Raw genomic sequence first — 22,550 nt, forward strand, 5'->3', positions numbered from 1 at the left:
CTTCTACAAAGCACACACACCCAAAAGGCCTACTTCTTCCATTGTTAAGACGAGCTGCCCAGTCTCTTATCATGAGAGAAGTGGAAGGAACCCAGCCTGTCTTGTTCTTAATCTATGACTCAGTGTCATGTCAGCTATCCCAAATCCAGAAGATTATTCTTGGCCATGATTCCCTGAAAACAAACAAACAAAAAAAAAAAAAAACAAATAAACTCATTAATTTTCATAAATTCAAATAAACAGGTCATCTCTGCTAGGTTGTGAGGATTGAGGTGAGGTGAGTTCAAAGAAAAGCCTGGCGGGTGGCAGGAAGCAATTCATCCTGGGTGCCTGCCCTGCCCTTTAAAAGTGACCAGTGCAACCAAGGAGTTACTTTGTCAACAGTTCTGAGATGTAAAGGGAATAGTTACAGGTGTTTTTATGGCAAAATAGAAAGTCGTGAGTAAATACCATGTCCACCCACCCAAGCGCAGGAGAACTACAAAGAGGTGATGAAGACGCCCTTTGAGGGATGAAATCATTGTACGCTCTGTGAAACCTCACTGGTCTGGCCATTGTGCTTTCCCACCAGATGGAGGGTTAGAAGAGGACTCAACTGAACAGGTTCAGACCTGTGCTCTAATCATGGCCCTTCAGAACCAATTGTAGAACTGGATACTTTCCACGTTCTGTTTCCCACCTACAAGCTGATGAGTTACATAAAAGACTATAAGGCTTCCAGTTTCAACATCCCTTGGGGTTTCGAGGACTTCCATCCTGGCTGGCACCGGGGAGCACTTGGAGACTGGTTTCAGAGAACCAGAGGCTCTGTGTCAGTGAGGATATAGCTCCCCAGCACAGAGGTTTAGACACTGTGCAAGCACTTTGGCTCTTTAAAGTAATTAATTCGTCCCTGGGCTGTCTCTTATAACTTTAATATTTACACTATGACAAAGTGAAAGTGCTCATTAGTGTTTAAGTCAAAGTAAAACCATCCTCTCCCCTCATTCCAATGAGCTTATTTTATATTAGTGAGAAAGAGCTGGAGACGTAGAGGCCCGTGGAGTATTCCAGACAAAGCGGGTACCAGAAGGAAATACATTTGAAAGGCATTAGTGTGGGGTCTAGTGAAAAATCTGTTCTTCACCTGACCTCTGCTGATGGGGGCCAGAGCTACATGGCTTCTGAGCTGCCTTCTCCCTAATTTAACCAGGGTTGTCCATCAACTCTCTTGTTCAATCGGTTTTAATCCCTCCTGCAGTTTCAGGACTATTGGTCCCACAAAGGAGCACTTCCCCTCCCAAGTTCACATCACCTTCTACTTCACCGTGACTAGAATGTGCCATGGCTACAGCTGGAATCCACCCAGAGGCATCTGTCCTTTCTGTGGCCTGGTGTGAACTCTTGTCCAGAATCAGCTGGAGTTCTCAAAGCGGTGGGAGTACAGTTGGCAACAGGCCCTACCTACCGTGAGTGCCGAGCCTCACTGAAGAGCTCCGCGTACCCGGGTCTCTTTGTGTCTTCTAGTATTACTGGAGGAAAGTCTGGTCATGGATTCATTTTGTAAGAGCCTCTTGCTCCAGAAATAATTCCTCCTCCAAGGAATGATTCTGTCTGTATTTCTGAGCTTTGGTGGCATTTGCAGCAGCAGCAGCAGTGGCAGCAGCAGCCTTGGCAAGGCCTGCAGCAGAGGCTGACATCCATACACTGACAGGATCCTGGTTGCTGCTCCACAGTTTCACCAAAAGAGCAGAAGGGCATCACTGCTGTTCCAGTCGGGAGCGTCTCTAACACTGAAAATAAAGCATAATTTGCTCTGAAAAAATTCCATATTTCATCACTGTAGGACAGAATTAGCCTTGCCCTTAGAGTTACCATATATGTGGCAAAATTACACACACACACACACACACACACACACACACACACACACACACTCTACCCAGAAAGAATTACATACCCATCACCGTGCCGTGAGATCTGAGAGCTATTCATTAGTCATCCTTTGGAGTTCAGCCACTGAAAGCACAAGTTAAAATGCAAATTTGTCCCTTGGAGAATTGGCACATCAAACTTTGTGAACTGTTAATGCTCCAGAACGGCTGGAGTATCATCCTGAGAAGTTGAGTTGAAATTGACATGTCAACAAAGGAGGGCCGGCTTTCTATGCTGCGTGTCTCATTTATGAAGGAGAGCACATGAATCGGTAGTCCAAAAATACAAATATATTCCAACGCATTTGAGCTCACATGACTGATCTTAATGTGTTATTAATGGAAACGAGTTTGAGGGTTAGAACTTAACCTTTGAGATTAATGGTAAGAACTGAGGCTTTGTCCACTGGTGCAAGGGCAGACACAGAACTTTTGATGTTTCACAGGGGGTCGGATTCAGCAGCAGGAGCATGCTGGGGAAGGCAAAGACCCAGTTTTCACTTTGTCTCCACTACTTGCTAAGTGAATGGCCTTGTTCTAGCCACCTAATTTGAGGCTCAGATTCCTCATCTACAAAATTGAAATGTAGAGCCAGGCATGGTGGCACATACCTTTACTTCCAGGGCTTGGGAAGCAGAGGCAGGTAGATCTCTGTGAGTTCAAGGCCACCCAGGTCTACATAGTGAGTTCCTGGACAGCCAGGGGTATATTGTGAGACCCTGTCTTGAAAACAACAAAATTGAAATGTAGTAAGAAGACCAAATATAAAAGTCTTTTTCGACAGTCCCTATAAAGACTGTCCTTTCCCACTGCATCTATACCCAGAGAGGAGTAGGCTGCCAGAGCCAGTCAGAGACCCGCAGTGGGCTGAAACTACTCCTATTGTGGTCTTTGAATTCAAACCTTGGCCATTTCCTTGGTAGGAAAGGACAACCTTCATGTGCACCTAGAAGCCCGAGTACCTGACTGCCTTTGCAGTAAAACACATCTACTGACACAGACTAGGAGCTTCAGGGGACACAGTTTCTTTCCAGTCCATGCACCAGTGGTGGTGATCAATAGAGAGCCACACGCAAGTGGAGACCAATGAAATGCATGGACATTGTGACTGTGGAACGACAAATATTGAAAGACATTTCTAGACGATAGCGCCTCTTTCGCTGAGTCACCAACTCCTGGAGTCCACAAAAACAAAGTCGTGTTTTAAACACAAAGGAAGTTAGGCAGAGTAGTCAGATGATTCAATTCTGCTCATCGCCCAGTGTGACTCCGAAGGCGTCCAGAGCCTGGGAGGAAGCTTCTCTGTGACTCCCCCTCCCGTTAGGCAAGCTGGTGGAGCGCCTGAAGCAGGTTCCCAGAGACTGCTAGGGGACACACATGGCCTAAGAATACTAGGAAAACGAGGTGGGACTGGGCCCCTTGCTCCTAGGCACGTGGGGCCAGTGTCCGTTTAATGCCATGGTTCAGCCTTCCGACTTTATAACAAGGAGATTGATGAACACCCCACCCCACCCCCAGAAAGGTCTAGAATCTTGCCAGGAACCAAAGATTATAACACAGCATTGGAGCCAAAAATTGCTTATGCGAGAACTTGATGCGAATCAGATGACCGCTTCTCTTTTGGTGGAACTTGGGATGTCTTCGAGATCCTGCCCATGAGCCGAACAAGGGCAACAGCAACAGACACCCCAACGGGCCCATGAAACTAAGCTCACTTCCGTTTTACGACATTTCCGGACAGAGACTCAAGCCTTTCACTCCACCATGGGTCCTAGATCAGGACCTGTCTATGCCAGGAAAGAGGAAAATACCATCGTGGCCCAGTCGGCCTGCAGGTCACGAGACAAAACAGACAACCAGCTGTGCCCCGGGTTCCAGGAACTACAGAAAATCACAGACCTTGGAATACGAAGACCACCAGCAACAGGACTGGCAAAGGACTAGGCTTCGGGTTGTGTTTTACCCCGGCCTCTGGTTATGTGACTAGCTAAGAGGGAAACTAGGCACCAAGGCAAAGGTGAGGTGACCGGGCAAGTCTAAAGTTGTACCGAGTAGAGGCAAAGACTGCACAAGAATGAAAGAAAAAGACCAAGTAATGAGGGGCATGAGCTAATGTCCAACCCTGACTGAACAAATTATTTTCCCACACATGTATTCCGAAGACTGAAGAAACAGTATTACATACACTCTTTTGAGCGCTTTCTGACCAACATTTTTCTATTAAAGGTTATGCTTCTCGGGAGCCAGTATCAAAGCTTCTTGTGGCTTGTCAGTAAATTTAAGAGGCCAAATCTGTGTAAATTTAAATTACATAAAACCTCTCCCTCAATTGCCTGGTCTCAGAATAGCCCCTTTCACTGGGCATTATCATCAGGGAATATAAACGCCTTTATCATAGGAGCCCAGGCTTTTGAAATCTTGGCATAATCGAATTTCCTCCTCCCAAGGCATATCAAACAACATTGCAGAATGGAGTCTAATTTGCTTTTTAACCAAAAGGTTCTTTCCTCTGCTTATTTGAAGACTATTTCTATATAACAAATGCAGTGTTCTCTATGACCACCCCCCTGCCAGATGGCAGTGCCTGGAAGCCTACACGGTCACCCTAAGGGCAAAGATTGACGGAATTGTGAGGGAAAAAAACAGCAGGACACTCTGCATCGGGGAGACAGTGGGGACCGCATGAGCAGACACCTGAAAGCATCAAAAGGTGGGCATATACTTAACTAACGAAGTCCTGAACATGGGGGCAAGCGTCGCCCGCCCGTGAATTGGCCTTCTCTGTCTGTCAGCTGGTGTGAAAACCTGGGAATCTTTTGTTGACAGTGTCTGTAAGGTCAGTACTGGGACAGTATGGATTCTTGAATGAATGATGAATGAACATGTCAATCAGTGAATGAATATCCAGCAGAGGAGGAATCTGTTGTAGATCAATGCATTTGGGCTTTGGAATACCCCGGCCCCGCCCCCGGCCCCGCCCCCGGCCCCGCCCCCGTGTTGCTCTCTCTCTTCCCTGGGGAAGATAGCTGACAGCTAGAGAACAGGCTGGAGGATATTAGGACTTTAAGAGCCCATACATTTTAGAGAACATTTTACCATCTTGATTCCCTGGGCAGTTTGACTTGTCTACGCCTGTGACCCACAGTCTTTAGCGAGACCCAATTTTCTGTGTAGATGTTTTTTCCCCATTTGGAGAATGACTGCCACCTTGACTGTCATCCTTCTTTCTCTCCCCCTGCTCCAACAATAATATCCTTAAGGATTCAGACTGTGTCATGTGCCACTCTTCGTGTTTAGTTTGCTGAATATTGAAATGTCGGGTACAGATGAAAGAATGAATCAATTAATGAAATTAATGAGCACGTGTCAAGGCTTAAGGAAAAAGACATTAACTGCTTGGTTTAAGAACCAAAAATAAAGCAACATCATTCTCTGTGCCTAAGTCCCCAGGCCGGGCAGCTCCCATCCTTTTCTGCTATGAGCACACAGTGGTGCACAAGCACCTGCATGCCAAGCATAAACCTGCAGCTGCTGTGTGCCCTGCCTGCCTGCCACTTGCCATGCTCACGAGTTGCAATAAGTTCCACTCTTCACGTTGCATTATGCCTTCCTTGGGGGTGTTTTCTAGCTACCCTGAACCCCAAGCAGATGATTCAAGGCTGAGAATACATTCTGATGCCGACACAGACAATGGAACAGACAGACAAGGTCAGACGCAGGAAATGTGGTACTTGGAGCACCGTTAGCCCCGGACTAGCATGAGCCTCTGGGGATTCTCTATGGAAGTAAGTGGATGGACTGCAGAAAAGACACATGGGTTCCCTTTCTGTTCTAAGCCTTTTTCTTCCCAACCTTTGAGGGGTTTTGAATATATAAGGAATTTAGCACGGGGTGTAGGGGATTCAGTGTCTTGGCCAAAGAATTTGCCTTGAGGCTCACAAGATCTTCCTAGTATATATGCTAAATTTTTATGATTTACATTTAGAAGCAGCTCGGTGAGGAAATCTATTGGGAGGGGGCTCTTGGGCTCCGGTCTCCGGGCTCCAGGCTCCAGGCTCAGGGTGTCCCAGGTGGGCATCAGTTGATAACAAGAGATCTGAGGAGATCATGATAATCATTTTGTTCTACTTCATTGTTCTTAATGGGACTGTCTTAGAGCTAAGGCTGCATCTGATTCCGATCATGCACTGAAGAAGAGTCAGGGGCCCACTAGATGGCAGCAGATGGTAAGAAATGTGAACTGAGGCTGCCTCCTGGAGAGCTAGGCTTGCAGCCCTCCATTTTGCTTTGCATCTTTAATGAGATATGTGAGGAAAATGAGTCCCTTACATGCCAGTTACAGATGCCACAGCATATGGAGAGATACCGCATAGCAATCTTTCTCTGTTTATTAAACAGGAGGCAGCTAACGAGTCACTCGCTGCACCCTGCTGCCATTGTCCTTTAAGTTGCTGGATACTGTTGTTGACAAGGTAATAACAAGAGAAAGAGGGTTAAGCAGAATGACAGAGAGGTGTGGACTTCGAGATTACAAGGCGTCGTCAAGTTGAGGTACAGAGCAAATCACTAGCGAAGGGCGAGAGACCCTGGGTAGCTTTCTGCTACCACATGCCTCCCCTGGGGCGTCCGCTGCTCTCTCCTCTCCTTGGCAGACCTTGGGGGTTCATTTATCTAGAGCCTCTATTACCACTAGACAAGCTCGGTGGTCTGACCTTTCACCACAAACCCCAAATGGGAAAGGGAGCTCTGGGCATTTTAAAGAGCAAACTGCACTTGCTGTTGTAGCAGACTGAAAAGACATCGCATGACCGGAATGCATTAGGATGCATCCACATATGGGGGCCTGCTTTCTAAGCTGCCCAAAACAAAAGTAGGGGTCCACTCTTGCTGGCTGCAGACATAACACACCACGGTGTGTGGTGTGTCCCAGGTCTGAAGCTAATTTTGCTGTTTCATTTCTGTATTTCTGTAATTCTTTTTTCTTTCTTTTTTCCCCATTTACCGAGTACAACAATTTGCTATTGATTTCTTCCAACCCAGGTCTTCGGACGCCCTGGGTGGTTTCTGAGAACAGGTTACAAATCCAGACACCTCTCTTCTGCCTGTTAAGAAACTGGACTGTCCTCCATTAACCACAAGGCCCGCGGTTACCAGGACTTCTCAGAGTCATTCATTAAAATCTTCATATTGAGGTAAATAATTCGGTCACTTTGCAGACAGAAAAACGCAGGCATGGAACTGAGACACAGCTTCGTCTCTCCTGGTCAGCATCCCTTTCCTCTGTTTACCCCTCCCTGGACACCAAGGTTCCCTGCCACTGTTTGCCAGTCCCCTTAGAACAGCTCCATATGCCAGAAACTCTGCCCATCTGTGTGACCTTAAACAGCCTGTATCCTGTCCATACCTCGTTTGTGATATTGTAGCTTGAGGTCCTGGAATTAGATGATGACTAAGCCCTCTTCCAGCTCTGCCATCTTTTAGCTTTACTTTCCCAAGCTTCTGTCAGCCCTCAAAGGATGGCACACGGGACACTGTTTCCAACCATGGGCCCACTCAGCAGGGCCCAGCGACATTTGTCTTCCTGTAGAGAAGAATTGTGGCAGTGTTGGACTCTTGTTGACATTCTTTGTCCTCTGAAGGAAACAAACCGGGAGGCTTCAGAAGTCATTGATACCGACAACAGGGCCTGGGGTGGTCACACCCCTGAGGAAGGAACCTGCAGAGCTGTCCCTGTGGGTGCTGGGAATGCCTAGTCCAAGACCAAGTCCAGGATGTTTTAATAACTATTTCTCAAATTTAAAAAAAAAGATCTTTTATATTGAGCATAGAGGTGTGGGGGGCAAATCACGTCTCCCAGGAGGGCTCTACTCTCGCCCATAATAGGGGATTGGTTTAGCTCAGCTGCTCCTACAAAGGGTTGAATACAGCAAGCAGCAGTGCAGGCAGCTCCCTGCAGCTCTATGTGAAAATGACTCACAGCGGTTATGAACATCAACCCTCCTTTGATGTGTTCCCAGACGTGAGGAACAGCCAGAAAGAGGAGGTAGGCTCTGGATGCCTGCTCTGTGGGATGGTGCACAGAGGCCTGAGCACATCTGGCACGATCCAGAAACTCCTGGAGAAATTCAGGCTGGGTAATTACCTACGACTTCCTAGGATAACACAGCTCTGTTTCATCATTATTCTCTCTGTGTCTGTCTGTCTGTCTGTCTGTCTGTCTCTCTCTCTCTCTCTCTCACACACACACACAGAGACTGAGAGACAGAGATAGAGATAGAGAGACAAAGACAGACAGAGACACAGAGAGAATTAGATTCTTCCAGAAACTGCAACCTGTTTCTATACCTTCACCTTTCCTGAGGGGATAACAATTCACATCCATGAATAAAAGTTGTTTTACTGATCACAAAATGAATGCGCCTCCTTACCCAGCATCTGTAACAATTGCTGTAAAGCCATAGACCCTGCCCCAGTCAGCCAAGCGGAAGGAGTTTCCTCTGTAATGGCCATCTCTACCAGCTCTTAGCCTTTCAAGTGGCTGCACAGTACCTTGTTCTCCTAATGGGCTCTCAATGGTGATTGACGACAATACCTCCCAGTCCTTCCCCATTGGCAGCTCATGAGACTGGGTCAATCACACTTATCTATAATGGAAGACAGAGCTGTGGCCACAGCAGCCCGGCTTGTAGCAAATGGGTAGGTGATCCTCTCCCACTTCGTGTCTGTTTCTGGGGAGAACGAATGCAGGCAAGGGTTTCTCCATCTTAGGCCAGGTTCAATAGCATATCGTCTCTGGAAACTTGGGCAGTCTTTACAGTTATGGAAGCAAATAATACTACTATGTTCCAGGAGATGGTCCCAGCCACGCAATGTTGGCAGCACGAAGTAGATTCAGTGGGTATTTCTGAGAGGGACAAAGAAAGGGAGGAGGGGGAAGGGAAAGAAAAAGAGAGAGAACGAAATTTGAAGGAAAAGTGGCAGAAAGATGTCAGGGCAGCTAATATGTAAATTTGATCTAACGCGTTACGTGCGTGTATGAATATCGGGTGAAATGCATTTTTCAAAGAGCAATTGTCAAGGGGCATTTGGGGAGATAATTGATTTGATCCTGTGCTTTCTTATTTTCCTTTTCTGAAGTGATGTTTACATTGCAGCTAAGTGGGGCTTTGAGTGAAAACTTCTCAGGAATCCACCGAGATCTATGTGCCCTCTACATGGGAACAAAGCAAGCAGCTCCTTTTCAGGGAGTACTAGCCATGTGCCAGACACAATGCTCAGGGACTCACACACACCTTCCTCCCCAATGTTGCTTGCTTTCTGGGTCAATGTGTGGGAACTGGAGAAGATGCTGTGTCTCCACTACACAGCGAAACAAAGGCTCAGAAAGGCTGGAACTCCCCTGAGATTCAACAGCTCCAGTGTCAAAGAAGAACTTGGATTCCAGATTGTTAGATTCCAAAGTGTTGGCTCTAACCACTGTGCCATGAGCTACATCCTCATTACCAAGGGTTCATTACATGTAAGGCATGGAGGTTTAATAAGGCTTAGCAGAAAAGATTTCACAAAGCTCCTTAACTACACACTAGAACACAGACAGCTGTCTATGTATACCATTGTGGCTGTGGTTGGAGTCTTGTTGGCTTGGTATAACTTAGGGCATCTTCCCCTAAGACAACGAAAATGTTTTATCCATGCCCACTGTTCTTCTACCTCAACTGTCCTGCCCTGCACTCACTGCCTCTATTGCTAAGCTTTCTACAGAGGGACATTAGGGACTTGAACTTGAGCCGCATGAGTAATTCAACCTTTAATGAATGCACTGTTAGAGTTACTCGGCTCCTGAACCAGCCACCCTGCTGTTTCATTTTTAAATTTAGCAGATTCCTCTTGCCTGTTCCTCTGCCTTTTCAGGGGCACTGTGCAAGAGAGCTGAGGGGGTAGGGACTGAGACGATTTCCAGCTTGGAGGTCCAGAGAACCAAATAATAGGTTAACTGAAGGAATAAGGCAGCAGAAAACCCAGGGTATGAGTGTAAGTCCACTGCTTTCATGATTTCATGATCTCAGAAGGCAAGCAATGAGGTATCTAGCAGACACGGTGTGTTGAGGTGAAGCAGAAGTCAAGAAGCAAACATTGCACTGGTTGCAGATCTTGCCAAGAGCAGAACAGCTGCCAAGACAACTTCAGCCTTAGCTCACAGGTCCAAGATCTCAAAGGAAGAATAGCCTTCTGTAGGGAGCATCTCCTAGTGACATTGACCCATTTATAGTCCCTTCCCCCAACCCTCAAGAGGAGGGGTGGCTTGTTCCCATTAAGAGAATTTTCCCTTCAAAGTCAGGTTAATGTATCTTAAACCATTTAAGCCCCGAGGAAACACAAGCTACTTTGTGATGAACTAGACTCCTTTGCAAACCTAACAATATCCCTTATCTACAGGAGTCCGCATCCTACTTTATTTTAGCAGATTTGTGCTGGTCGCAGCCAGAGAGTATTAAGGTAGCAACTGTCGGTCAAAATCTCCCTAGGACCCCGAGAGACCGGGAGACCAGATGATCAGCTCTAAGTAGACACCCACCGCACCCCTGCCCTATCAGCACAGCACTGTCTAAACTCTGAGGCAACCTGGCCATTTTGCCAACCAGTTACTATTTCTTCCGGCAAAATCTAGATTAGAAAAATAAATTGGCTTTGTTTCTGATTCTTTCTAAGCATAGATCCTAAAGTACCCGGCCATAAGTGAACAATAATCTTCAATTTCATCTCTCACAGGCGGCTTCCAATCCATCTTCCCAGCCAGCATCTGAGGAAGCTGCTTCTGAGTCCCCTTCAGTAATCCACACACATCCACCAGTTCACTCCGGCAATTCTTCATTCCCTCTATCTCTGCTTTTAAACACTAGGGGGCAATGCTGGATCAGTCAAAACACCAGATGCTCCTCTGCGTTTTAGCCTTTATTATTTTGGGATACAAGCCTCTTGTTGGAAGGCAAAAACAGGACCCACCCTCAGAGCACAACCTCAAACAGACAGCATGGTCAGACTTTTTGTAATGCCTTTCTCATGGCTGGGATCATAGAAATAAAAGGCAGTGCAGGGCAAACAGATCCAGCCCTGGAGGTGACCTTCCCCGGGAGAAACAGACTGGGAGAGAGACCTCATCTAATCACGTCCGTGACCAGGAGCAATCTGTATCTTTGCTGCCATGTTTGTCTCCACCCATGCAGATGTAAGCCCTTCGGAGTGACATATTTAAATTCCGAGGAGCAGTGCAATATTTATCAGCAAATACTTGTTGGATGGAGGGGCGGACACAAATGTAGAAACCGGAATTTACCAGTTCCAGATTTGTTACCCTTTTCCAGCTGTCTAAACACCTAATGCTCAGTTGCTGAGTGTGCACTTTTGGAGATGACAGAGGATGCTCGGACTGTCAAGCTAAACCAGTGGCTGCTGTTGTGCAAACGTCATTTCAAGCAGAAAGTCGAGGTTCAGATAACACTGCCCCCAAAGTGCATGGGCCTCACTAGACTGGGAGTTAACACAAACAGACAGGGTTCAGTTAATAGCCAAATGTATAAAACCCTGTAGCCCCCTTATGTAGAAAACATAGCACCCATCACGTTTCTAAGTAATTAGTGGGAATTCCATGGCTTTCGGTGGGTCCCCACCATACTCAGTGTGCTCTTCTGGGCTCTTCTTCAGATGTCTGAGCTCTCAGGAGACGCCTCTCCAAGCTGCACTTGCTTCTACTTTCATTACAATGGATGCCCTGACCTCTGGGATCTACTCAGTCAGAGCACTGCTGAATTCTCAAGGAGAGAAAGTCATACCATTTGTAACTGGGATATGTTATAAAAGAAGTCCCCGTCTTCCTTGGCTCCCTTTGACTGTTTTCTGAAGACTGCAGACACTGTTAGGTCTCTGTGGTCTGAGTAAAAACTCTGAATGAGATTTAGAGCACTCTTCTTTTCTCAACATGAGACTCTCTCAGTCATCTGGCCAACTTCTCATGGTGGCAGCCAGTTGAATGCCTCCAAGTAAAAATGTTATGGGCACTGTGACAACCTCACATGCCTAGAACAGAAGAGGTCAATGTCTTCCCAGTATAAGACTAACTCTTCCTATCCTGAAATGATTGACAGGAGGAAGGAAATGTTTCTTCTGGGGAAATTTTGCACTTTCCCCTCTACTGGTCTCAGGTGTGGCCTAACCTTCAGAGCTCTGAGACGGCAAACATGGGGTTCATCTGTGTTATTAGATCTAATACCACCAGGGAGCACAAACACCCCAACTAAATTCACAAATGAAAACATGTCTCTCATTCTAACTAAAAGTCACCTTCTGAGGTTGCCTTAATGAAGCACCGTGTTGGTATGCCTACCCCAATGCTAAGATCACTTCTTGGTCTCCAAACAAGCAGGGAACACTTTCTAAGTTTAAATAAAGTCATTCTCAACAAAAGAAGAGTGCTCTAAATCTCATTGAGGGTCTTTACGCCAACCCCAGAGACCCAACAGTGCAGTCTTCATGGAACAGTTCTGTTAAAGGGAGTCAGGAAAGGGTGGGGAGTTCTTTCCTAATGTATGCCAGCTATACAAATTTCTGACTTAACCCTTCCCTTAGAGTCTACACTGAGGGCTTCAGAGTACAGGCCCCTAACTATAATCTTGTTTTTTTTTTTTTTTTGCTACAATAATGCACTTTTAATGGTAAAATTCTTGACAGCACAATGTCTATTTGGCAAATCTTCTGTTCAAGCATCCATCCAGTCACCTCTGGAAAAGGTGCACCCACTGCACTGTCCACTTGTCAGAGGAGCCCTTGAAATTCAGAAATGAAGGACCTTGTGTGGAGCTTGCCATGCCTTCAGTTAAGGGGACCCACATGTGGTACCCTTTATACGAAATCATTTGTACTTTTAGAACTGTCCACCTGATTCAAACTCCACCATCTCATTTTCTGGCTTCCCATTCTTGTACATGGCTTTGTTCAGTTATCCAGCTTCCTCATGAGTCCTGGGGAAGAAAGTCTTTATGTAAATACTGCTTACTCTGTAAGTGCCCCCCAATCATCTTTCTTTGTGCCTCAGTTATGATTAATGGTGGTCTATAGCTATCGAATCTTGAAAAACTATAAAAGTTGTTCTTTGATGTCTTCCCTGGAAACAAACTGAACAAAAAATTCTAAAATAGTCTTTTTCTATCCATGGAAGTCAAGGTGATCATATATTAAGCATGTCCTACACTATGACTTTGCCAGGATGCCTTGGTGTGGTTAAAGGAAAGGCCTTTAGGGTAACTTCTCTGTTCTCTACCTTTAAAAAAATGTATAGAAATTTACATATGAGAGAAGAGTGACAACTAACAGATGAGACTTAAAAGACAAGGGATGTCCCCAGGGTATCTTGGGGTCTGGATTTCCAAGTCTAAATCCCTGGTGGATTGTTTGCTTGAAGCCTTGATACCAAGGTTGAGCACAGGTAGTATACAAGCCATGTTTGGAAACTGGGTAGAAATGAGACTCACATTAGCCAGAGTGGCTGGGGTGAGGGTTGTGAACTAGCTGATAAATGTCTTCGGAACCTGACTAAGGATTCTGTTCCATGGAAAAATGGGTATAAGTCAGAAGCACATAGAGGAAATGTACCTGGAAAGTGTTTAGTAAGATTACTGTCAACATGGAGATATGTCAGGGACAGACGAAGGAAGATTAGCCAGATGGGTAATGTAAAACCTGAGGTGGGCATTCAGGTTCAAGTTCAAGAAAGAGCCTATAAGTGGGTGGGAGATACATGAGGGGTAAAGAGAAAGGAAAGGCAGTCTCTTCCTTACATCATACTTGTGAGCTGGAGGAGTCTCTTAAGTCCTATGCCCTAAGGTTTTCTCATTCAAAATTCATTCCCATTTATTTTTAGCACATCAGATTTGAGGTGCTGTTTCTTCTAAGACCATTTTTGTATTTCCGTAATCCAAAGGATTAATTTCCAAAGACAGAATTCTAGGCACCAATAGAGAAGATTTGGGAACCCAGAGTCTTCTTGGAAGCCCAAGTCATTACATTGTTGATTAATTATTATTTATGAAGTCCATCGCATAAATATTCAACCAACTACAACTAGTGTTCTTAACTAATTCATAATGTTTGAATAGTAAATCCACGTGGAGATCCTTTCCTTCTAAAAATTCTCTTTTCTCCTCTCTTCTGGCATTGGAATAAGGGAATTCAGATCCAGAGAGAATATGCCATCATGCCTTCTGTTCCCTTTCAGTCTTGACATCATCTTCATTTCATTCTATGAGGGCATCTCCCTCCCCAACTCCAGCACCAGTGACTACCTTCTCGAGGAATACTGAATGGTCCTGCCCAGGACCACCACACAACACACACACATGTATCTTCCCAACCAGCTCCACTGTGCCAAACACCAACAAGACCATTTAGCCAAGCCTTTAGACCAGTGGTCCTCAACCTTCCTAATGCCTCAACCCTCTAAAACAGTTCCTCATGCTGTGGTGAGCTGCCCCCACCATCATCAAATTATCTCATTGCTACTTCATAACTATAATTTCGCTACTGTTGTGAATTGCAATGTAAATATATGGTATGAGACACCCCCCCCCCACCAAAGGGGCAACAACCAACAGATTGAGAACCACTGCTCGAGAGGAACCCTGGCCCTCAGTGTGATCCTACCCACTCTGGTGCAATCACATCACAGCTTCACTGCCCACAACTCTCTCCGGTGCTACTCTAAAATCCCCCTGGTGTGGGAGTCTCCTTGCCATCTATTCATTGTCTTGCCGTCTTCTTTAAGTTGTTCATGAAAATTTTTTTCCAAAAGGACAGGTGGCCTGGGAAGAGAAAAGGAGAGATGAGGTAAAGGGGTAGCAGAGGCAGGAGAAGAGAAAAGCAATAACAAAAAAGTCCCTGACCTCAACTTCCAAAGTAAGATCTGCCCTAAAGATAGCCTAGTGTTTATCCTAAATTTAAATGTCCTAGCTCTGCAGTCTTTCATTGTGTACACAATGAAAAAGAAGTCATCACAAAACAACTCTGCTGTCCTCACTGTGGGAACGGCAGGGAAGCTGAGTCGCTCCCAGAATAGAATGACTATGCTTAGTCAGGAACTACAGAACTTTAACGGACAGGGTGATCTCTTGATGGGAGAATAGCTACAAAGGAAGGTGGGAAGACAGTCCTCTGGTGCTGGGTAGAACATGAGCTGTCAGGGAAAGTTCCAGACTTGTCTCCTCCACAGTGAGCTCATGACCAGCGGTATGGGCTGAGACAATGCCCTACCTGGATAGACACAGACTCAAGGAACACCCTTACCCACCCCTGCCCAATCTTGTATGCATTCACTGTTACACTGTGCCTTTTCCCCATGCCTCAAGTGAAATGCCGGCAGCAGATTATAAACTCCATGATGGTTAGAAATGCTAGGTGGCTTGGTTCCACTGTATCCAAAGCATCCAGGAAAAAAGCTTATATTCAGATGTCTCTCGAGAAATGTTTGCTGAATAGATGGCTGATTGATTGGCTCATTACAAATGAGCAAGCCGCTTCCTCCCGATGTGGCTTCTAAAGAGCAACTTTCAGAACCAGAAATTTCCAGTAGGGCAACTGAAGCTGGATACATTTAGAAAAAAAAATGGCTGTTGCTACCTCCATTCACCCTTTTGTGCACCTTAGATTCCTGAAATCTAGAAACATGGACCCAAGGGATCGTGACCCACCAAGTGTCTTTCAAAAGAGATTATCTCCCTAGTTGTTTCCTTTCAGAGAATAAGCCTCGAGGGACTGATAAGCAAATGTACCATATGCTGAGAATACAAGCCTGGTGTAGTGAAAGGGGACCCAGGCCCTCTCTAAAGGAGCCTGTTGGATTGCTGCCTCTGAAAAGCCTGAGTGTGCTTTTCAATAGCACAGGCCCCAACCACCCCCAAGGACCTCTTTCTTTTATTGCTACTGCAATAAAGCAGCCACATGGCAGTTGTAGATAAGGTGGCCCAAGTGTATTGTGCATGCAAAGTAGGCTATGTGACACAGCTCGGAGAACTGCAAAGCCTCTCCCGTATTGGCTTCCTCCTGGTGGAAGGGTGTGTGTTTCCCAAAACTTCTCATTTTCTATTTCCTTTTCTTTACACCAGACGTCTCCTGCAGGACCAAACTCACAGAAGCATCCAACATGGCTGCCGTGACTAGGATGGAGGCCTCTCCGGAGACAGAATAAACACATTGATGGGAGTCACAGCTCCGTGTTCTTGTGTCTGCAAAGAGCTAATCAAAGGCCCGCCCCTTTCTACGATACCTCCTCGGCACAGAGCATGGCCATTTGTTTGTGGACAGAACGTTGTTCTCCAATGCCCTACCTATAAATATGTAAAGGCAAGAGACAAGACCATTACTTTAGGGCACTGCTGTGCACTGCTGTTGGACATCATTATGAAGGAAAGACTATAAGCCCCAAGCAGATAAAATGCACAAAAGCCAGAGAGTCTACCAACAAGACACAAGCATTTAGTGTTATCCTGAATTAGCCTCGTTTATTTATCGTCGTTCATTTGAAACCATGAAGCCCTTATGCCTTGTAAATCAATACGCTAAATGCTGTGGAAATACAAATTAAAAATGAGTACTTGTCAAATACGGACTACACTCAGCAGGTACCAGCGCCTCACTTTTATCCTTTTAAACCATGAGAGGTGAAAATTAAATCCTACTGAATTACATCAATTTTCCACCTGAAAATAAAAGCACGGTCCCCGATTCCCTGAAGGACAAATGAATTACACACATTCGAAATCAAGGCCAGCAATTAACATCTTAATCATGGGTCCTTGATAGCCTACCCACGATTCTAAAAGTCTGGAAAACTGTAAATATTTATATACATAGATGCAGTAGTTAGATTAAAGATGTATGATAAACGGATGAGTGTGTCACTGGATGGATGCATGGATGCATGGATGGTAGCACAGTAAAGTGGCTGAGTTCAAGTTCAGATTGAAAGCTAGATTTCTAGGTCTCCTCTTATTACCTCACTAGCCACATGACCTTGGGCACGTTACTTTGTGCTTTCCTTTTCTCAGCAAAGCTTTCATGGGAGAATTATTCCTAAAATTAAGTGAACTGTCCAGTGCCAACATATTTAGCATAAGGTTTGGTACACAGGAAACACATTATCAAGTACCTATGGTTGTGACGAGTGGGGATAATTACTACATTTTCCTGTAGTTGATTGGATTGAGCTTTTAGCAAGTCGTTTACAAAAATTAAGCCATTAAGCCTCTCTCTGGCCCTGGGAATATGGATCAGTCAATAATTTACTTTTCCGGCACATGTAAGGACCTGAGTTCATATCTCCCAAAAACATATAAGAAAGTAGAACACAGTAGTACACAGTTGTAGTCCTAGCACCAGAAGGTCAAGAGCAGGAGGATCACTCTGAACCTTCCTGGCCAGCTGAATTGCTGTTCCAAGTTCAGCCAAAGATTCTGTTTCAATAAAATAAGGAAGAAAGCAAGAGAGGAAGACATCCAACATCAACCTCTGCTCTCCATGGGTACCCACATGCACACATACACTTGCATACACACACATGCATGTACTACAAACACATACAAACAGAGAGAATCAAGTCGGTCTCTTGGAAACTTAAGCATTCTTCTGTATTGGCATCCCAACTAGTAAGAACTAAAGATCAATGGGAGTTTAGAGAAACACAATTGAAAAGACCTTCAAATTCCTTTTCAGAGGATGTTGCAAAGGATGCTGATAAATTATTAATAAGGACCTACTACATAGGAAAAAGCAAATAGGAAGGTAATTTTTGTTTGACCCTCATAAAACGAGCAAGCATGGACTTTGTGAGATATTAAAATACAATGCCTCCACTCATTAAGTGGGTAGGATAATGGAATAACTTAGAAACATACATCCAGAAATAAAATTAAGGCTGTTTGTGACTATATATATATATATATATATATATATATACACATATATATATATATATATATATATATATATATTGAATTAGTTCTATCAAAGTACCAGCATACTAGATGACCTGAAAAGATTCTGCTTCCAAAAAGGTAACAAAAGAAGTCTAGGTATGCCTGACCTTACAGCATCCTGAACATAAAAGACAGAAAGAGAGAGAGACAGATAGAGAGAAAAAGAAACACAGAAAGAGACACAGAGAATGTCAAGCTCAGCTCAAGGCTCCAGGCTGCCAAAAGACACTTGCACATCAGCCTAGCCTATTTCAGAAACCACCATGGCGATTCCTCGGTGTCAACTGCTGAGCTGGGAGCTGAGAGTGGGTAAAAACTGTCTTCTCTAGAATAAAGAGTGCAAAGTGAAATATAAAAAAATCCCATGCTAACAATGGCTATTACTGGCCAGCGGCCTCAGTCTCCAGCCCTGCTGACAGGCCGAGACCGAATTCTTTTCTTTTTTGCCACACACACTCATCACTTCCAAATTCCCATGGCTGGCTGGGGTGCACCCGTGCACACCACACTCCGCCAGGATGACATCCAATATCAACCTCTAGTCTCCATTTGTATCCACATGCACACACACGCACAACCCACGTGCACAGAAACAAGTGCATCCACACACACACACGAACATACTACATACACGCATCTCTTCTAAGGACGAGTATTTTCCAGGGCTTCATCCTCTGCCATGTTGGTGGCTTTCTCATATGGGTTTATCAGCACTGATGCTGTGCCCTCTGAAACCAGCTCTTCCAAGGTACAAGACAGCAAGATAAAAATGTGTTTTTATGGGTTGGGGATTTAGCTCAGTGGTAGAGCGCTTGCCTAGCAAGCGCAAGGCCCTGGGTTCGGTCCCCAGCTCCGAAAAAAAAAAAAAAAAAAGGAGATGAGAAATTGGAAATAATTCTTTGTCGAATTTGGCGTTGGGGTCCGATTTCAAAGGCTTAGCTTTGCTGGACCAACTCCATAAGTTTTTAGCTATTTCTCCTGGGCTCACTTTCCTTCAAAACACTTAAAGTCAGGGAGGACACGTCATCAGAATTGCTGAATGAAAGATGGGGTACACGCTCTTAGGAGCGCTGATGCATTGTCTACCTCTAAGGAACTCCACTGACGCACACAAGAGGGAACGGTGACTCTGGGTCCGGTCTCCGATCTTCTTTCCACTGTCCAATGTTGAGTGTGTAGGATGGCAATCGGCTTTCTTCTTTTCCATGACAAGCTACCACAACCGTAAAGGAAAGTTTGAATGGAGAAGGACAATGCCATGGCGAGCCAATGTTGGCTGGCAAGAACTGCACGGGGCCATGTTTCCGGGAATTGCTTTGTTGGAACAAAGTGAAAGTCATGTTGGAGCTGATAGAATCTTCCAGTTGGCTCTAACCATGTTATCTTCTACGGTAAGCCTTCCAACCTGCATCCCTGACCTAGGAAGGACAAACACTGGAGAAAAATGACGAGGAACATCAAAGTAATTAGGTGTTTGAGTATCCACAAGTCTCAGCATATGGGGTTGGAATAATTAATTTTTCATTCAAAACTGTGAACTGAATGTCTACTCTGGTCAAGGGAAGGAACACAGACCCCCATGGACTGTGGGGGTACACACATCGGTGGAGCCCACAGTGCAGCAGAGGAACCGGTCCAGACTCGTATGGGAACAAGAAGCTGAATCTTGGCAGTGACTTCGGGGAGTTGGGCCAGAGCGAAGCACAGACTGAATTGTGACATTTGGATCCCAGGCTGAGCTGCTGCTGGTGGGAACCAAGACAACATCCTGGCAGGATCAAACCTTGAGCTGCAACTAAATATGAAAATGTTTATTTAGTTGCATCCCAAGGTCCCAAGTCAGGGGCGGCGGCAGCAAGCAGTTACAACTCGAAGGAGTCTCAGCTCACCTCTGTGCTGTTTTCATTGGCAGCTGCTTCAGTCGTTGCCACACAGCTGGGTAAGTGAATTGCAGATGGACTATTGGCAGCCGAAATCTTTATAGACACAAATGAGACCGTGATTTTCCTTGACACCCATAGAAATGCCTCGCGCATTTCTCTAAATCTCTCATGTTTGCTTTAAAACAACCAGCGAAGCACAGACACTGCAGGGAAACAAATCATAGAAATAAATCCCAGCCGCCTGCACATTCCAAGCCCACAGCAGACGTAGGGAAGAATCGCTTTTTTACGGAAGGCCGTCTTGGGATGCTCGGCAGCTGAGGTCCTATGTCTGTCTGGAGGAACATAAATGCCATTCCTTTCTTCTGTCACCTCTGTTTCTGCTCTTTGATCCAGCAAGCCAATGACAGCAGAGAAACTAGGGACAGATTAGAAGCAGGGTGACAGCTGATAAAGGCCATCCCCAAACAGAAATCCATCACAGCCCATGTGGCTGTTACGAAACCTTTATGTGAGAAGTCTGAGGGTAGTGTGTAAAAGGATAAACCAAAGAGAGAGCTTTTCTTCATAACATTTACCCCATTTCCTCACCTGAAGAGTCTAGGAAGGTGGGGAGAATGGGTACGTTCTGAAGCAAAAGGCACAGTAAGGCCTAAAGTTCTAGTTACTAGAGAGCATCTACCCGGCTATCTTACATGGATACACCAGTGTCCCTAGAGACCCAGAGCAGAAGAGACCATCTAAAAGGGAGCTAGCAGGATGTATGTACAAGGAGTAGGATCTGATTTCATTTGAACTCCTTTTGCCTCTTGAAAACCCTGCTCATCCCATATAAACTGAAATGACTGCAGTTCTCTGCTCTTAGGGCCTTTGCCTAAAGGTACAGAAGATAGCAACACATGTCTGACGTGGCTCCATTCAGAGCGTTCTCTTACAGGCCCAGAGTCCTACAGGCGAACTCATATACTCAAGCAGAAACGTCCCTTCCTCAGAGGACTCTTCTGTGTTGGACTTAACATTGCAAGTTCTGTGTCTTCCCTGGTGACTATGACTCAAACAAGGAGCTATGACCAGGTCATTAACCCACCGTGACAAGAGAGAAGAGTCAACGACGAAATCAACATCTCTGTTGAGCCTACAAATATCCACCAAATGAAGGAGTCCCTGCTTACCTATGTCCTTTCATTTCCATCTCTCCGCATCCCTACAGAGTAACTAAAAAATCTGTTTACAAATGAGGAAACCAAAGCTTCAGGATGTAAATTGCCTGGTGTTCATGAGTTCCAAAGTAAGACTCAAGCCACAGATGGTGAGACCTGCAAAATCAGTTTCTTTTATAAAATGGTGGTCGTGGCCCCACCTAAGAAGTGAGCCTCGTGCTATTACAAGCAGCTTCTGTTTAGATAGATGTGGCCTTATTGCCAAAGACACCCACAAAGGTGAGCAGAAAACGTAGATACCCCAGATTTTAACCTGTTTGCCGATAAATCTTTCTTTAATCTCGGCCTTCGCTAGAGCAAGCAAGCAGCCATCTGGGCTCCTTAGGAGTCAGATACTGCAAACAAAAATCCTCCTTCGCCAGTAAATATCTGCCAAGCTGCTAATATTGACATAATCTATGTTTGGTGACAGCACTGCAAATGCAAATAAGTTTCTGTTTTAAATAATCTTAAAGCCCCATGCAGGAAATCAATCCTCAGACAACTAGAACAAAGTTGGTTCGTGTCATGGCCTGACATTTCAGGGAACCCAGGGGATGCCTCTCTCCTGGAAGCTTGGAAAGGGAGAAGAAAGTTATTGTCATTCCAGGAAGAAGGAACACCAGAAGCAGATCAAGACTATATAACACACCTTGGAATTTGCAAGTACTTTCCTGCAGGTACCAAGCACAGGCAGGGAAGGGCTTTAGCCTGGAGGAGGCAGCAAGCCAGGTATAAAGGACTACACAGAGGTTATCTGGAGGTGGAAGTGCTAGCTGGCACCCAGACCGGATCACTTCATTTCATAACTTCTCTCTCCTCTGGAAGAGCTTTCTAGATCCAAAAGCTGTCATGTCCTACTCGGGTCTCAGAATTAATTCAGGATTCCCTGCTTTGAGCTCTTCCTTGGTGCTCTTAGAACAGTGGGGCCACCTCTTTTGTAGGACCTAATTCTCCTATAACTATTTGTCTTTTTTTCTCCAGTTCCCTGAAAACAAAAGAACCCTAAGATTTTTTTAATCCAAAAGCGCTCTCTCTCTCTCTCTCTCTCTCTCTCTCTCTCTCTCTCTCCCTCTCCCTCTCCCTCTCCCTCTCCCTCTCCCTCTCCCTCTCCCTCTCCCTCTCCCTCTCCCTCTCCCTCTCCCTCTCCCTCTCCCTCTCTTTTTTAACCTTTATATCTCCCAAATGCTATCTGGCCTGCAATAGGAGGATAGTCTGGGTTTATGGAGTTAACATCCTACCAGCCCACAACCTCACTAGCTTGCCACATGTCTCTCTGAGGAAGTGACTAATGTCAAACCACCTTTACAGCAGATAAGGATTCTCACAGAGAAAGAGGTGAGTCTCAGCAGGGCAGCCCAGGAAAGCACCAGCCTGCTGCAAACTCACCCTCAGTGAAGCCATGCTTTGGAGATGTCCAGTCCTCTGCATGTTCCTCTTCAGTATGGGTAAGACCAGGCTCCTGGGCCTTTTACTCATTGGGAAGTGCATCTCTAGAACAATTCTCTGGGGACTTAATATGGTGAGCTGATGCTC

General features: G+C 45.4%; 2 long non-coding RNA genes and 1 gene segment (V, D, J or C); 2 read left to right on the top strand and 1 right to left on the bottom strand.

The window, feature by feature from the left end:
• Window positions 1–988: 988 nt before the first annotated feature.
• LOC108353024 (uncharacterized) lies at window positions 989–22,470 on the bottom strand. Of its 5 annotated transcripts, none has more exons than XR_015638778.1 (5): window positions 22,404–22,460; window positions 19,822–20,018; window positions 19,019–19,727; window positions 14,607–14,764; window positions 10,855–12,928 (listed from the first exon to the last, which is right to left on the bottom strand). It is a non-coding gene; the product is annotated as an uncharacterized LOC108353024 (long non-coding RNA). The 5 variants fall into 5 exon arrangements; XR_015638779.1 differs by having other exon boundaries at window positions 12,629–12,928; window positions 19,822–19,908; window positions 22,404–22,463; XR_015638775.1 differs by lacking the exon at window positions 19,019–19,727 and having other exon boundaries at window positions 22,404–22,470.
• Window positions 3,195–16,571, top strand: LOC108353025 (uncharacterized). 3 transcript variants are annotated; one of them, XR_015638769.1, is made up of 5 exons: window positions 3,653–4,749; window positions 5,542–5,698; window positions 6,312–6,464; window positions 6,954–7,105; window positions 16,064–16,571. It is a non-coding gene; the product is annotated as an uncharacterized LOC108353025 (long non-coding RNA). The 3 variants fall into 3 exon arrangements; XR_015638767.1 differs by lacking the exon at window positions 6,312–6,464 and having other exon boundaries at window positions 3,195–4,749; XR_015638768.1 differs by lacking the exon at window positions 6,312–6,464 and having other exon boundaries at window positions 3,643–4,623.
• Trdcl (T cell receptor delta constant like) overlaps window positions 21,507–22,550 on the top strand; it is a 68,624-nt gene continuing 67,580 nt past the window's right edge. Inside the window, exons 1-2 of the C gene segment in view lie at window positions 21,507–21,694; window positions 22,326–22,462.

This window comes from Rattus norvegicus, chromosome 15, assembly GCF_021556685.1.
Source record: "Rattus norvegicus strain SHRSP/BbbUtx chromosome 15, alternate assembly SHRSP_T2T, whole genome shotgun sequence".
Classification (NCBI taxonomy): Eukaryota; Metazoa; Chordata; class Mammalia; order Rodentia; family Muridae; genus Rattus; species Rattus norvegicus.